The 9,762-nt window shown below is 42.4% G+C and overlaps 1 protein-coding gene across 5 annotated transcripts in view; it reads left to right on the top strand.

Annotated features, from left to right (window-relative positions):
- Positions 1-595: 595 nt before the first annotated feature.
- DAB2 (DAB adaptor protein 2) overlaps positions 596-9,762 on the top strand; it is a 55,512-nt gene continuing 46,345 nt past the window's right edge. For 2 of the 5 annotated variants that reach the window (XM_081283320.1, XM_081283321.1), the window contains exon 1: positions 597-981. The gene's annotated coding sequence lies outside the window, so the exon portion shown is untranslated. Of the gene's footprint in view, positions 982-9,762 lie in introns of all 5 variants that reach the window. The other 3 variants (XM_081283323.1, XM_081283322.1, XM_081283319.1) reach the window with 2 other exon arrangements.

Here is a 9,762-nt window from a genome sequence, read left to right as displayed (position 1 = left end):
CTAGCTTGTAAACCTACACTGAGATACGCCTTGCAGTGCCTTCTACTGACAGAGATGGAATTTTGAAACGTTCTTTCTTACATCTCGCGCTTTTCATGGAGGGAAAGGCAATACTGAAAATCAGTGCTGACCAAGTCATGTTCCGAGTCTATGGTAAAGGAAGCCAATATACAATGTTCGTATTAGAAATATAGCTTATTTAAATAGGTCACGTCGTATCTCTATAGGCAAGATTGTATTTCATGTATGAACACAGTGTTTTACTTATGCATAGATTTCCCCCCAATTTTAAGCGCATCCACGTCTGCAATGAGAGACCCAGATTTCTTTAAAGGAGGCGTTGGCACTTTCGACTTTAGAAATAGCAGTTCCTTGCCGGGGACCCACAGCCCCTGGTCAGGAAAGTCGGGAGTAAAGGCAGCTCCTTTGTTCAAAGGGCCCCAAAGGTTAGGATGGCTTCGCAGGCCACATCGCTCGAAGGAACGGATTTGTGAAATATATCTGCGTGGACCCCACCCCTTTCCTGTAGCGTTTCCCTTTCCTGTCCTTATTTGCACCCTCCCCCACCCCGCCCGCCGGGGTCTGGGAGTCCTGATTGTCCCGAGCTCAGTTCTCCGGCGCTGGGCTCGGGCTCCTGCGATCGCCCCCAGCTGGCGGGGCTGGCCGCCGGGCGCTCGGCGTGGCTGCGGCGCGAGTTAATAAACAGTTAAGTTTGGAAGACTCGGCCGACACGTTGAGGGGGAGTTACCCAGCCCAGGCAGCAAAAACATCCCGGCACATTCCAGGGGAGTCCTCCGCTGCCAGCATCTGATTAGAACCATATCTCTCGCCGGGAGTGGCCCCGCGGCTCCAGGCTCCCGGCCGGCGGCTATTTAAGCGGAGCCCACCGGGTCGGCTGCGCTGCTGCCTGGAGGCTCCGGCGCGGCGCGGCGCGGCGCGGGGAAGTCATGCTCCCAGCTTCGCCGGGGCGCTAGCTAGTCGGTGAGTAGCTTTGGGATCCTTTTATCCTTTGGCTCCATTATTATTATCATTACTCTTTTTCCGATCTCCTTCTCTCCTTGGCTCCCCAGCCTCGGGTGAAGACTTTGGGCTGTGGGGAATCTTAGAGATTAGTGTACTTGGGGGAGCGAGCGTTTGGGGGGCCTGACATCTGTGGAATGCTTTCACAGAATGCATTTACCTTTGGGGGTCGGACTCCAGATTGCCCGTCGTCATGACATTTAACAAGCGCCTCCTTGTGTGTGTGTGTGTGTGTGTGTGTGTGTGTGTGTGTGATGTGGTGTGCTTGTTTAAAAGCTCTGCGGGCAGCCCTGGTAGGACGCTGGTGTGGCTGCTGACCGCCTAATTAACTCCTCCCAGGGTGTTTATTTTTGCCTTATGACAAAGGCTCAGGACCTGGTTTGTGCCTATAAGGAGCTTTTTCCCGGTGACTGACAACATATGGCATTAAAATGTGAACTTTATCTTGCACCAGCATTCCTAAGAAAGTATGTGCCCAAGGGACTTAACAAACTTGTTTTAAATCCCGAAGCTTTTAAATGGTGCTTGCTCCACTGCTATACACTGGTTGGAAAGATTAAGGAAAGGGGGGAGAAAAGGGGGAGAAAAAAATGAATGGGTTAAAACCTTGGAGCCCCAGTCAACATAGCGGTTTTCATAGCATAGAGCTGACTCTGTTATTTGTTTCTGCCGTGTTTCCTTCTTGACTTCATTCTTAGGCTGGAATTGAGGTCCACAGTCAGTTTCGGCAGGGAGCTGTTTGAGTCCAAAGGGAAATTTAACTGGATTAAAAACACTTAAAGAATCTGGATGTTATCTCCACCCCACAGCAAACCCCCTCCCCGGCCTCCCCCCCCCCACCCAGCTTTTCCTCTTTCTTTTTAGCTTGTGTTTGGAAGGAAGAGAGCCACACTGTAAAATGAGAAGAGCAGAAACAAGCTTCCAGACACATGGAAAGACTTAAAAATTATGGAGGGGCGGCCCCATGAATAGTAAATGTTGCTATTGCTCTATAAAGTGACTTAATGAAAAAATTTCTGGCCCTAATCAGGCAAAGTAGGAGAATGGAGGAGAAGGAGGTAAGACGTAATTCAAACAGAAGTAATGGCAGGAAAGAAGGCAGCTACAAAAATGTCTTTGAGATGTCCGATAAGGGCTCCTGGAATGGCTTTGGTGGAACATATTATGGATCTCCCTGAAGATCTTGAGGTTGACTCCCCATACAGCAGCAACTACTGGCTTCTGGGGAAGGAGGAACTAGGTGGGGATGGTAAAGCCTCCAAGCTAACAAATGGCTTGTCACCAGGCTCTCTTCTTGCTTGTGCCCTTCTCTGGGCTAGGTGCCCCACCCACCCCAGCTTTTATCAATCTCTTTACTGAAAGAAGATAGGCCTCAATGACACTGTAAGTTTATTGCCTTGAGAACTCGGGAGTTTCTGAGATTTGAGCAATCCTTCATCTTTGAGGAAAGACCTCTTTTGAACTGCTGGGTGTCTGGGAAAAATCAATGACTGCAACATGGCCAGAGTCCTAGGGGAAGCGTGGAAGAAGCCTGGTGGTTTCTCCCAATGTGTATTCAGGGAGCCACTGCTTCCACATGCTTCATTAGTTTCCTGCCAATGCCAACCAGATTCTTTTTCCCATGGTTGGTGACTGACTTCCTAATCTTTCTACTCCCAGTTCTATTTCTTTGTATCAATGACTGCCCCAGGAGCTGAATGCCCCAAGCCTATATACCCTCTTACATTTTGATGTATGATTAGAGAAAGAAAATGGTAGAGAAATGTCTCCCAACTTTGAGGTCTCATGCTTATCTCTGCCATTCTGATGGTCTTTGGCACAACAGGATTGATCTTCACCTGAAGATATAATATGGCTGTCATTGAAAAGCCTTGCCTGATTTGTGAGGGACAAAATTCAGAGTTTGCATTTCTACTAAAGACTTTTTATAGTTTTTTAGATTAAACCAAAAATCCAAATTCCTAACTTTAGACCTATTTTGTTGTCCAACTCCACAGTTTGGAATGGATTTCAGTCATTTTGTTTGGGTTAAAAGATATTTATTGCTTTTAAGACACTTGTTGGCATGATGATGGTACAGGGACCTCTGGAAGCTTCTGACCAGTGTGGTATTTGTTGGCCTGCTGAGCCATGCCTCAATTATCTGAAGATTGAGAAAACAGGAAAACATATGCTTTGCTGAATGGCTTGTGGCCAGCAGGAGGCTTTGTGGAGACATGGATTTATGGTGGAACATTTTAAAACCTGTTGCTTCATTTCTTATCTGTCCTCCTAAGTCCATAAACCTAAGATTGCTACAACCAATACTTCAACCTAATAGTTTTGAAGGCATTGTGTATTTCCTTTCCTCATTCTCTCAACTTGGAGAATCTATTATTACTTTTCATAAAGACAGGCAAGATGCTGAAATACATGGGATGGCTACTGAAGAGGGAGCTCTTCTGGGTTTAAGTTGCCTTAGTGCTCATCCAGAACTCATGCCTCCTTTGAAAGGTGACTGACCAGGGAGAGTTAGGTAACTGACTGAACATGTAAAGTTCTCTACCCTTCAGACAGACCCAGAATGGGAGCCAGGTTGGCAATATGAAACACCTGAGGAATAGATGTGGTTTTTAAAATTTTTTCTGGAGCTGCTGTGTAATTCTAAAGTTGAAGCAGTGCCACTGACTTGCACAGAGGATGGCCAAGTCACATTTAGATGAAATAGCTTTGACATCGGATACGTGTGTTTAAGGGAAACCTAAATCATGATAAGGTGTCCTGACTGGATTGATCACGTAAATCAAGGAAAGCAGGCTACCAAGTCTCATCTCAGAGACAAAAATGCATTCAAATTCCTGATGAGGGAATTGATATTGGATGGGGACACAGTGACCGAGCATTCACATGCTATCGCCTTCTTCCTAGCACAATTGGCTGGTGGTTGAAAACATGAGTTCTGGAGTATTTTTCCATAGGTTCAACTACTATCTGTATAACTGCTAGTAAATGACCTTAGGCACATTTTGCATGACCTTTTTGTACTTACACTCCTTTATCTGAGGAAGAATGATATACTTACCTGGGGTTGTTGGAAGACAAGTTCATCTAATGTACTTAAAATACATTATTCAATCTGCTTTAGAAATGTTTCTTTCTGTCCCCCAAGCAATTGAAATTTGTGTCTTTGTGAAAATTGAAGGCAAATGGAGAATTTCTTTATTAAAATTGGATACCACCCACTTACCTGAAAATGTTAATCATTCAAGCACTTAATATTAACAAAGCCGGTGTGTTTGCTTGTGTTCACGCTAGAACAGACAGGGAGTTACTCTCTGTTCTCAGCTTGGAAGCCTGCAGTTTGGTTTGGTCAGAATAACCTCTGGTCTCATTGAAGTCTTCCCCACACTCTCTCCGACTCCCCGCAGAGAAGGAGTAAGGCTTCCCCCTGAAGTCAGCATTCTAGATGGAAGTGGGCAGGGAGGGACCACCAGAATTAAACGGAGTGACTTGGCTGGAAATGAAAATTCTTCCCAGTGTATGCGGGGCCCCATACTCTACTTGCCCACATAGCTGGGCAGGTTGCCATGGTTACTCCCCTTCCCGCATCCTTCTTCTACCCTGGAAGGAAGCCTGCCTCTCCAGGGCAAGCAGAATATGAACAAATTACTTCCTGATCTAAAAATGGAAGTTACTAAGTGAAGTAGAATCTCTTCTCTACTTACATTGCTTTCCCCCACCCCTCAAATTTATTTTAATCCCAGCACTTAACTTCCTAATCTTTACTAGTTTGTATATCAACTAGAAAGCAAAACATAAAGGCTTATAAATTTTCAGAAACATCAGTTATTGCCTCCGTATAAAAGTAGCCTGGTAATTGTTCTCTTGTCCTAACTTACAAGCTAGCTCAGGGCAAGTGACCTTTCACTGACGCAAGCTGGTAAGAATTCTGAGTAACTGGAGTAGGGTGACTGAGTGTTAAATTGTAGGGAAGTTACCAGGAAGCAGAATGTATGATGAGTGCCACTTAGCTTTTCAGGTAACCACAGAGTAAAGGGAAAGAGTAAAATAGGAAGTAACAATTCTAGAAAGTTGGAGAAATACTGTTCCAGGGCTCAAAGACAGAATATTTACCTAACATAAGTAAGACCCTGGGTTTGATGCCCATTGCTGCAGAAAAATAAATGAATAAAAAGTACTATTCAATCTGGAATAAATTTGGGTGATGGATATATTGTTTAACATTTTCTCTTGGTTAAAAAAAAAAAAGCTTGGGCTGGGGATGTGGCTCAAGCGGTAGCGCGCTCGCCTGGCATGCGTGCGGCCCGGGTTCGATCCTTAGCACCACATACCAACAAAGATGTTGTGTCCGCCAAGAACTAAAAAATAAATATTAAAAATTCTCTCTCTCTCTCTCTCTCTCTCTCTCTCTCTCTCTCTCTCTCTCTCCCCTCTCTCACTCTCTCTTTAAAAAAAAAAAAAAAAAAAAAAAGCTACTTATATTTTTTCCTAGCAACATGATGCAAAGTGTCCAAAACAGACTTAGATCCTTATGTGACAGATGAACTGCTATACTTAAATTCACATGTAACAAAATCATTCAAGATTGGGTTCTCAGGAAGCCTATATGTATTTTACAACTAGAGAAAACACATTTGAGACAGTGGTTTTCAGAGTGTGGGCCCTATCCCAGCTCTCTTGAACCAAAAACTATCAGAAGGGCCCATCCAGCTGTATTACAAGTAAGTCCTAAGAGATAAAGCTCTATAAAAACGTGAGCCAGGTGTGGTGGCATCCCAGTGGCTCGAGAGGCTGAGGCAGGAGGATTGTGAGTTCAAAGCCAACCTCAACAAAAGCTAGGCACTAAGCAACTCAGTGAGATCCTGTCTCTAAATAAAATACAAACCAGGGCTGAGGATGTGGCTCAGCGGTTGAATGCCCCTGAGCTCAATCCCCAGTACCAAAAACAAAACAAAACAAAAAATGTGATCTAAGAGTAACTTTTATCATTCATTTGTTTTATGATTCAGTTGTTCAGTGAAAAGTGTAACAAAGTATTTGGTTTCCTGCAGCCATGAAAATAAATAAGCAAAATTATTTAAACATAATTCAATTTAACTAAATCTTAGAATGTAGAAAGAGGAAAAAGCAGAGACCTTGGACATTTTCCCCAGTATTCCAAAGACTACTTTCTTGATCCTAGGAGAATCAATGTACTCTTTGGCTTTATCTTATCACCTCACCTCTCAATTCTTTCTCCTCCACCGAGTATTTTTTAAAAGTACAATTAATCTCCATTTATTAAAAGACTATCCCAATTACTTCTTTTTGAAAACAAAATCAGTTCCCTTGAACCAGATGGTTTTCTCTAGCCCATAAAGCCCTTTATTTTGTTTTCCATGCCATGTCCAGAAGTAAGATAAAGGCTTCCCCATAAATGAATCAACTTCACTTAATTTTTATAGAGCTTTATGTCCTATGAAGCACAGTTCCATTCTCCAATGTGGCTTTGATTTTAAATAGCTTGTGAGAGAAAAGATATCTCCATTTCTTCACTCCAGTATGATCAGTAGCTATCAGCTTGCCCAGGGTTGTAAATCATCAAGTGGTAGAGCCAGGATTCAGGCACAGGTCTTTTGATTTGAACCCTGATGTTCATCAGACTGTTTAGGAAGATCCTATATATGAAGTATAATACTAGGTTGGCAATGAAAAAAAAATTCTAATGAGTAGAAATTGAGAAGAAACTCTATTGAAGACAATGCACACAGAATCTAGAGGTAAGCAGACCTGCATTGGAATGAGGCATGCTTCCAAGTGTTTCTGACCCCTGGTTGCCACATCCACCTTGCAAAACAGTCCTAAGGATGACTGGTGTTACTCGGAGACTGATGCTTAGCAGAGATCACACCTCAGACTGAAAAACACAGGCTGTGATCCAGGAGTAGCAAATTGGAGCTCTGGCTTTGAGGAGAGGCATAGGTTAGTGGTTAAGAGTTTGGGCTCTGAGCTACAAATGACTGTGTCCACAAGCCAGCTTGGCTATATAAGACAAGACATGGAACATCTGAGTTTCATTTTCCCCATCCTAAAATGAGTTGCCTAAAAATTAAAATTAAAGGGAAAATAAAACAAAACTGCCTCAGAATGGCTGCCATTTCAGTCAAATACCTGTTCTGAGCTACAGTGCTCAGTGCAATAACTAAGCTGATATTTGGAAAATCATTTTGTTCTTATTTTTGGTGAGTTTTAAACAAGCTAAATTCTAGAGATGAATATATTTAGGCTTTCCTTTATATCTTGAAATTATTAAATGTGAGGGGGTCAAGCAAGAAAATGTAGCAGTGCTTGGTAAACCAATAGGGAATGCACAAATGTTAACATTGTGTGGGGGTGGGGGTGGGGGTGGGATTGAACCCAGGACCTCACAGATGCTAAGCCAGTGCTCCACTTCTGAGCTGCACCTCTAGTCCACAAATGTTGACTTTTAAGGTACCACTTTAATCTGAGCAGGACCATTGAGTCTTCTTAACTTCTAGAGTTAATCCACACCTGAAAAACTGGAAAGTGAAAGAACAATTCATTTCTTGAGAATATGTTAAACACAGCTGCCCTCTGTTCTAAGCAGTTCACCAATTTTTTTCATGTTTCATGTGTCTTATGAGGGGGACAAAATCTGTTCTAATCTTCTCTAATATGTAATTCAGATGCTCAAGTGCTTTTTTCTTATTCTTAAATGCAATAGAAATAAGCCAAATGTGTGTGAGCATATACAAGAGGGCTAAAATAGTCATCCGAAGAATGCTGAACTAGTTTGACTTTGAGATGCAGTGTTAATCCATCAGGGAAGCATATAATTGTCCTCTAGGTCAGAAAAGCAGTAAAGGCAATGATTTTACACAGGAGGTGTCCAAATATCTGTCTTTTAAAGGAAAGCCTCAAATGTGCTTCAGTTACCTCAACACTGGATTTTGTTGCTAGTTATTTGTTTTTATTTGGGGTTGTATATAATGTTAATAAAACAGGCTCTTAATAATAATTATGGTTGATAATAAGGAGGGTCAATATTGATTTCTACCAAGGTTGAGCTCCTGGTGAAGCTCTTCAGGAAGCACACATATAGCTTGAATTGAAATGATGACTAATTTTATTTAATGCCCAAGTTGCCTTCTGAAGGAAATCTTGATGCAGAACTGCTGGCTTACCTGTCTAATAATTTATTTTGGGAGGTATTTCTGATTTATCTAGCTATCTAAAGTGCCTGATGATTAAAAAGTAGTTGTAATTGAAAATTTGATATGTATATTTACCTCCTCTCTGCTAGCAAACATATGTCAGTTACTGCCTACTAGAAATTTAGAGAAAATGACAACTACTCAACTGACATGTGATTTTATCACAGTTAAGTCACTGCTGTGATAATGGAGTTGACCTTAAAGGAACAGTGGAAGTCAAAGGTAGGGTGAGAAATGCATCATAGGAGGAAACACGTGATCAAATCCCACAGCTGGGCTAGTGTAGCTGTGCCCAGAGAGCCCTGACTGGCCGGTTTGGCCAAGGGAGAGTATAGGTGGTAGAGAGCTGAGAAGTGTTACATTAAGCCATGGAAGTCAGGGCAAGAACTTAGATCTTATTTGCCAAGCAGGTAGCCTCACTTAAGGAGGAAAACAACATGCTGACTCGGATAAGTTAACTCAGTTAGGCTGGCGGGATGAGTGAATGGAGATGGCTTAGTAGTGGCAGAAAAATCTGCTTTTCACTGAAAAATCAGGAAAGAAAATATTTGCTTAACCTAGTTTATCTTTTTTTTTTTTTTTTTTTGGTACTAGGGATTGAACCCAGGGCTACTCTACCACTGAACTAGAGCCCCCAGCCCTTTTTATTTATTTATTTTTGTTGTTGCTTTGATTTGGAGTCTTGCTAAGTGCCCAGAATGGCCTTAAGCTTGAGAACCTTCTGCCTCAAACTCCCGAGTCACTGGAACAATCAGTGTGTGCCACTGTGCCAGGCTGCATAATTTAATTTAAGGGGCAGAAGGGAAATGTGTATTATTCTTAATGTCTTAAATTGCAGTACTCTTTACCAGGCAGTGTAGCATTTAGAGAAGTAGCACCAATATTTCTCTGACTTCAAAAGCTTTTCTGAGTGAGGGAAGCCGTTCTACATGAATCAGAGGGCAATACTGATGGCTAATGTGGAAAAATGTACAGCTGGTGAGAGGCCAATAGAGACCACTCATCTCGAGTGGATTTCAAATGACAGATTTAAGTAGGTGAAGGCAGTCAGTATTACAGGCTGAGGAGGCAACCTCAGAAGGCAAGGTGCATCCAGGTCTGTTCGCTGGAAACCGAAGGGACAAGTGTGGCTAGTGAGCAGGTGCTAGTGTAGATGTACCCTCTGCAGTCAGAGTAGGAAGGACTTGAATCTCTGCTTGAGTATGAGTGGAGGAATCAAACCCTAGTATCTGATTAATAAAAAATCAGGAAAGCTGAGGCCAGTCTAAAAAACTAAGCCATAAAGGTGGATCAGGTACAACTAGAGTTTCCTACAATTAGATTCTCAATTGGAACCTTTTTGGGAAGATGAAAGAAAGATTCTTTGACTTCAAGTATTTTAAATATAGTAAGGAACACCTATGCTGTACGTGTGGAAATGATCAAAATACACTGTAATGTGAGTCTGGAAATCATGAAGAATAGTGTATGTGATACAAAGTGTCACAGCTTTTTGGACAGGGGAACTTTGAGGCAATAAAGCAAGGTG

The sequence above is a fragment of the Spermophilus citellus genome (assembly GCF_964194105.1).
Source record: "Spermophilus citellus genome assembly, chromosome: 1".
Classification (NCBI taxonomy): Eukaryota; Metazoa; Chordata; class Mammalia; order Rodentia; family Sciuridae; genus Spermophilus; species Spermophilus citellus.
The sequence above is the reverse complement of the archived record's forward strand: the minus strand, read 5'-3'. Positions and strand labels throughout refer to the sequence as shown.